Source organism: Pongo pygmaeus, chromosome 15 (assembly GCF_028885625.2).
Source record: "Pongo pygmaeus isolate AG05252 chromosome 15, NHGRI_mPonPyg2-v2.0_pri, whole genome shotgun sequence".
In the NCBI taxonomy this organism is placed as follows: Eukaryota; Metazoa; Chordata; class Mammalia; order Primates; family Hominidae; genus Pongo; species Pongo pygmaeus.
Window position 1 is genome coordinate 66593532 of NC_072388.2, and position 7480 is coordinate 66601011.

General features: G+C 40.5%; 1 pseudogene; it reads left to right on the plus strand.

The window, feature by feature from the left end:
- The first annotated feature begins 1002 nt into the window (after positions 1-1002).
- Positions 1003-1674, plus strand: LOC134738093 (large ribosomal subunit protein eL21-like; annotated as a pseudogene).
- Positions 1675-7480: the final 5806 nt, after the last annotated feature.

Below are 7480 nucleotides of genomic sequence, written 5' to 3' on the forward strand. Positions count from 1 at the left end.
AAGTTAGCTCATGCTGGTACCAGGCACTGATACGAGATTTGTCAAATGTCGGGGGCATCTCCATTGAGAATCCTTTTGTGGTTACCAAAATGTAAACCCAGAAAATTTGAGACAGGTCTCAGTTAATTTGTAAAGTTTATTTTGCCAAGGGTGAGGGCGCGTACCTAAGACAGAGCCTCAGGAGGTCCTGACGACATGTGTCCAGGGTGGTCAGAGCACAGTTTGGTTTTATACATTCTAGGGACACGTGAGATATCAATCAACACGTGTAAAATGAACATCGGTTTGGTCTGGAAAGGAGGGACAACTCAAAGCAGGCAGGGGGCTTCCAAGTCACAGGTAGGTGAGAGAAAAACAGCTGCATTCTTTTGAGTTTCTGTTTAGCCTTTTCAAAGAGGCAATCAGATATGCATTTATCTTAGTGAGGAGAGGGATGACTTTGAATAGAATGGGAGGCAGGTTTGCCCTAAACAGTTCCCAGCTTGATTTTTCCCTTTAGCTTAGTGATTTTGGGGGCCCAAAATGTTTTCCTTTCACAGTAGCAACTATTAGATTTAAAAAAATTGTAATTTCCTATTTACTTTTTTCTTGTAATTAACTTCTTGCTTTACTTTTGAGACAGGGTCTTGCTCCGTCTCCCAGGCTGGAGTGCAGTGGTGTGATCACAGATCCCTGCAGCCTCCACCTTCAGGGCTCAAGCTCTCCTCCTGCCTCAGCCTCTCGAGCAGCAGGGACTGTGGGAGTGCACTCCATGCCCAGCTAATTTTTTTTTTTCATTTTTTTAGTAGAGCTGAGATCTGATTATGTTGCTCTTGGTCTCAAACTCCTTGCATCAATCAATCCTCCTGCCTCGGCCTCCCAAAATGCTGGGATTACAGGTGTGAGCCTCTGTGCCCAGCTTTGTTTTATTTTTGTACCTAATATTTACTCATAGTTTTATATTCTTTTTATTAAAAAGAGCTCCCTAGCCTTTCAGAAGGAACTGCCGTCTTCCAGTAATTCTCCAAAATGAGGAACACTAAGGGAAAGAGGAGGGACACCAATATATGTTCTCTAGGCCTTTTAGAAAACACAGAGTTGTTCCTTTGGCCACAATCATGCAAATCTACAAGAAAGGTTATGTTGTAGACATCAAGGGAATGGGAACTGTTCAAAAATGCCCCACACATGTTACCATGGCACTGGGGACTGAAATGGGATATAAAGTTGAAAAGAAACTAAAGGATTTTTGAAATTAAATGTTAGGGAATTTTTTTAAATAAAAAAAGGCCAATAAGCCCAGGCCTTACACCTGCACTGTGGTGAGGTGCTCAAGATGGCAGAGGCAAAGCGGTGCAAAGCTTCTGCCAACTCAAGGCATTCACTGAATGCCCCACACATGTTACCACAGCAAAACTGGAAGAGCCTATCAACAGTGTTCTTGGACACAAACAAGTTAAAGGCAAGATTCTTGCTGAGAGAATTAATGTGTTTATTGAGCATATTAAGCAGTCTAAGGGCCAAAATAGCTTCCTGAAGCATGTAAAGGAAAAGGATCAGAAAAAGAAGGAAGCAAAAGAGAAAAGTACCTGAAGTGCCAGCCTTCTCCACTTTGTGAAGCTCACTTCGTGAGAACCAATGGAAAGAAGCCTAAGTTGCTTGGAACCTATTCCCTACGAATTCATAGCAAAATAGCCGTAAAAAAAAAAAAGGGGGGGAGCCCCCTAAATTGAATAGACTTCAGGCCCTACAATATCCAGATGTACTTCTGATGATGTTTTATTTCATAAGCTGGGCAGTAAGTCATGCTGAGTATTCTTTAAATGATTCTCTATACTATTTGGTTTACTCCAAACAGAAAACAGCAAAACATTTTGTCTAAGAGGCATTTCTTTATCTGTCCTTGTCCTGATGTTGGATGCCTATGACTTCACCGATTGCTGTAAGCCCTTGAGTTGGCAGAAGCTTTGCACAGCTTTGCCCCCAGCCGTCCTGAGCACCTCACCACAGTGCAGGCGTAAGGCCTGGGCTTATTGGCCCTCTTTTATTTAAAAAAATTTCCCAACATTTAATTGCAAAAATCCCTTAGCTTCATTTCTACTTTACTCTACTCTATTTCAGTCCCCAATGCCAAGTTTGTTCCTTTTGTAAGTATCTTCTGAAGGAGTGACTCACCATTCACTTCTATTGGAATCCAAATTTTGCAATACTCACAAAGTTGCAAATAATTAAATTAGGATATCTTAGAATCTCATAACCAGGGAGAGATTACTATAAACTCAACCATATTCACCACTATTTATTGCATGTCTGCTTCATGCAAACCTTGGTTCCATGTGCTGGGGGAACACAAATGTAGACCTTATTTCTGTCCCTGAGCTGGTGAGAGAAGAAGCCTAGAGGCCGGGGGCAGTGGCTCACGCCTGTAATCCCAGCACTTTGGGAGGCCGAGGCGGGCAGATCACGAGGTCAAGAGATAGAGACCATCCTGGCGAACACGGTGAAACCCCGTCTCTACTAAAAATACAAAAAAATTAGCCGGGCGTGGTAGCGGGTGCCTGTAGTCCCAGCTACTCTGGAGACTGAGGCAGGAGAATGGCATGAACCTGGGAGGCGGAGCTTGCAGTGAGCCGAGATTGTGCCACTGCACTCCAGCCTGGGCGACAGAGTGAGACTTCGTCTCAAAAAAAAAAAAAGAAAAAAGAAATTGCCTAAGTTATAAGTCAAACCGTTGTGACTGCTGTACAGAAAAGGTAAATATAGTGTATGGGAGCAAGAGAAGTGAATGGCTGATTAGGATAGGTGAAAGCTGCAGAGAGGAGATATATTTAAGTTGGACCTTAAACACAATAAAATATTTCTTCAGCTGAAAAAAAAATTCCCTTTATGTTAGAAAGTTTTTAAAAAAGTGAATATGGCAATTTATAACAAATTTTCATTTTGAAATGTTATGCTTCTTGATTTTCCATGACAGAAAGTGTGTGCACACACATGTGTTTGTGTGTGTGTCTGCATGTGTACTTCCATTACATTTTAATCTGAACATTTTCAAACATTTATAATAGTTTAAAGAATTTTACAGGCTGAGTGTGGTGGCTCACACTTGTAATCTCAGCACTTTGGGAGGCCAAGGCCAGCATATCACTTGAGGCCAGGAATTTGAGACCAGCCTGGTTAACATGGTGAAACCCCATCTCTACTGAAAATACAAAAATTAGCCAGATGTGGTGGCAGGCACCTGTGGGTCCAGCTATTCAGGAGGCTGAGGCAGGAGAATTGCTTGGGCCCGGGAGGTGGAGTTTGCAGTGAGCCAATATCACGCCACTGCACTCCAGCCTGAGTGACAGAGTGAGTCTCTGTCAAAAAAAAAAAGAAAAGAATTTTAAAATAAACATCCATATATCCATAACCTAGATTCTACATTAACATTTTACTATACCAGTTTTATCACATATATAAAACAAATAAAGTGAAATGCCTGTTTTACTTCCTTCTATCAAACTATTTTATTTTATTAACATACTTCAAAGTAAATTACAGACATTGGTACCCTTCGCCTTTAAAAACTTCAGCCTGTATATATATCATTCATTAACTAGAGTTCAATATTTATTAGTTTTTTTTCCTTTGGATGTAAAATTTATATACAGTGAAATGCACAAGTATTAAGTATATATTTGCTGTTTTGACAAAGGCATAGACTCATGTAACCCAAAGTCCTGTTGAGAGATAGAACATTTCCATCACCTCAGAAAGCCACTCAGTGGAGTTGTGTTTTTGAAGTATATGTGCACACAGATCCCAGCCATTGTAGACTAATAGAGTGATTAGAGGTAAACAGAATTAAGCTGGGAGAAGGTAAAGTTTCTAAGGACAAAAGGATTAGTAGATGGCCAGCATCCCAGGCCCTGAGAGGATATTAATAACTTACTGTGGACAGTAAGCAGGTTAGCTTGGCTACAGCTGAGTGAAAGGCATGGGATACTAAATAAAACATTACTGTCCTCTAATCCTTTTCAATACTACATACACCAGGGTTATCCTGTAGGCCTACATTCTGGAGGGCAGTGGTTCCCAAACGGGGGTGATTTTGCCCCATAGTGAACAGTTGGCAATGGCTGGAGACATTTTTGGTTGTCACAAGGGGATAGTAGTGCTCCAGGCATCTTAGTGGGTAGAGGCCAGGGATGCTGCTAAACATCCTCCTTTACTCGGAACAGCCACTCACAGGAAAGAATTATAAGGCTCGAAATGTCAATAGGCTGGGTGTGGTGGCTCATGCCTATAATCCCAGCACTTTGAGAGACCAAGGTGGAAGGATCACATGAGCCTAGGAATTCAAGACCAGCATGGGCAACATAGTGAGACCCTGTCTCTATTTTTTTTTTAATGTCAATAGTGCCTGCTGTGAGTTAAGAGTAAGGGTTGCTGATCTTGAAAAATCAACGGAAGTTACATACTAGCAGCAAAAATTCTTTTTCTTTGAGAAAGACAGTGTGTTTATTTTAGCTTTTAAAATCAAGAAAAAGGAACAACAAGTCATTATTATTGTTTAAAACAAATACAAAAAAATGTGCTTCCATTTTGGTTTGCTGTTTGGGGTCGGGGCATGGGAAGAGGCAGCAGCAAGTTCCTCATGGCTGGAAATGGAAATAACTGTGGTGCTGTACGGGCTCCTTAGGGAAGCTGGGCAAGGGCTGCAGTAGAAAGATGGAATCTGTCATCTTCCACCTGTCTCACCTGGCTTCCAAAATATGTGATTTGAAGAATAGGGAAGAGGAGAAGGAGGAAGGGAGGAAGAAAAAGAAAGGTTTACAGTTTGCCCTCTCACTCTATTTTGTAAAAGGCTCTATTCTTAGTAGGGTATCCAGGACAGGGATAACCAGGAGACCAGTACAGTATGAGCTGCTAGATGATTTATGACCAAAGATCAAATCAGCAAGCAGCTTCCCAGCTCTGCTTCACAGCAGGTGATCTCCATACATCCCTGCCTCAGTGTCAGCCCTGGGAGGATGGCTGACCTGTGATTCACTCACGGTGAGGCTAGAAGACGATCCTTCTCAAAGGTGTTGCAAGTGATGAGTGCTCTGTCATCACTGAATTTCAAGCCTATTCCTACACTGGTTCCGCTGGTGTTTTCATCTCTTTCTCTCTGTGACTTATGTCTATATCTGTCTCAGATTGAACATCCCTAAAGAGCAGGTATCCTATTGGTCCCTGGCTTTTTTGATGTTGATTACAATGATGAAGTGGGTGATGATTATGGCTTTGCTTATGTGCCAAAGCATGTTTAAGAATGTCTCAACACCAGTTTGAGAAATTGCTTTATTTGTGATACTGCAATGATTAATTTAACAAAGATAAACATGTAAGTTGTTGCAAAATGATACGGTTTTCAACAGAAATTAAGGCCATTGGGGCAGAGATAAATTGGTAAAAGTTTATTGGAAGCCAAATGTGAGAATTTATCCAGTAAGATACACCAACAAAGGTGGACATGTTCCAACATCTGTTACAAGTTGGAATGCTTTTATAAGACTGTTTAGGAGAAGGAAGGGGGACTCCTCAAATCGGAGTTATCCTTTTCCATTGGAGGGTACAATACAGAGGTTACAATCATTGCCTATGGATGACAGCGTACAGGCTAAATAATGTTTTATGCACAAGACAATCAGTAAAAACAAATCAGCAGAGCTTTATGATTTAGAAAGAAAACAATGTCCCTTTCAATGTCGGTATTAATCAGTAACCTGACAATTAATCAATACATAGTTTGAGGAACTCGCAATAGAATTTGAGTGCCTCATGATAAGATTCTTTACTCAGAGACAGGATGTAAGCCATCAGTCTTAAGACCTTTTCCAAGCAGTTCCTTTGGAAGCCTGTGAAATGTGTCCTGTAGGTTATCAGGGTCTCTTTGCTGAAAACTTTATTTATTGTTTCTTTTCTTTTTTTTAGAGATAGGGTCTTGCTCTGTTGCCCGGGCTGGAGTATAGTGGCATGATCATGGCTCAGTGCAGCCTCAACATCCTGGGCTCAAGTGATCCTCCTGCCTCAGCCTCCCAAGTAGCTGGGACCACAGGTGTGTGCCACCAGGCCAGCTAATTTTTAGTTTTCCTTTTTGTAGAGATGGGGTCTCACTATGTTGCCCAGGATGGTCTTGAACTTCTGGTCTCATGTGATCCTCCTGCCTCGGTCTGCCAAAGTGCAGGAATTACAGATGTAAGCCACAGTGTCCAACCAAAATTTAATGTTTATTTAAGTTATTTATTTATTCTGTTTCTTAATTATTTATTCTTTTTTTTTACAGCTGTATACTATCTATTATGTGGCTTTACATTGATGGACATTTAGGAGGTTTCCAAACTTCTGCTATTATGTACAATGCTATAATGGTAACCTTATAAATACATAGAAGTTGAATGTTCAGGTGAATGAGTGCATGCACAGCTTTACTAGACATTACAACACTTCTCTCTATGGAGGCTGTAACAATGTACTCTCCCACGAGCAATGCATCAGCATTATTTCTTCACATGCTTGCCAGTGGATCATACTACAATCTTTCTGACCATTGGCAATCTGATAAGTGAAAAGTGGCTCCCAGTATAATTTTAATTTGCATCTCTCATATGAGTGAGGGTGAAGAGCCACTTGTATTTCCTTTTTTGTAAACTGCTATTTCAATTGGGTTGTTATTCCTTTTCTTATTGATTTGTAAGAGTTCTTTATCTACTAAATCAATTAGTCTCTTGTGTTCAAAGCCTGTTATGAATATTTCCCCCCAGTTTCTCATTTATCTTGCCTTGTGTATGATGGTTTTTGTCATGCTCATTTTTTAAATTTTAGTTTTTGGTTTCCTGTCTTACTAGAAAGGTCTTACCACTCTAAAAATGTGTCCAGTGGTTCTTCTTAATACTTCAGTGGTTTCATTTCTCATACTTATATCTTCGAGCTATTAGAATTTTGGAAGGATCAAATTTGCTTTTTCCCAGCTGGATACCTAGGTGCCACAATACTTTGTTAATTAATTCATCTGTCCCTTCCACTGATTTGAAATGGAATTTTCATCATATCTAAATCCCCATGTGTATTTGGGTCTATTTCTTGCCTTTCCATTCTGTTCTATTGATTTGTCTGCCTATTCACCTACCTGTACTTAGTAGTATGGTTTAGCATTTTGGTACAACTTATCAATGATATGATGGTGGTCTTTGGATTATAATATTTAACATTTTATTTTAGCAAAGTGTTTGTGTATTTTCATAATTCTAGATGCCTTATGGTCCTTCTAATATCTTCTCTCCAGAGGACTATATGCTGTTCTTAAGGACTCTCTGCTTCCTGGACAAGCTCAAGATAAGGTGAGTACCATCTTCATAAATGCAAGGATCTTAGATTTGAGTCAAGAAGTGTCTGCTGGGAATGATCTGATCACTCCTTGTTCTGTTGGTCAGGTCCATGGGTTTCCCCAGGGGCAGAAACTGTGTCTTCCTAGTAT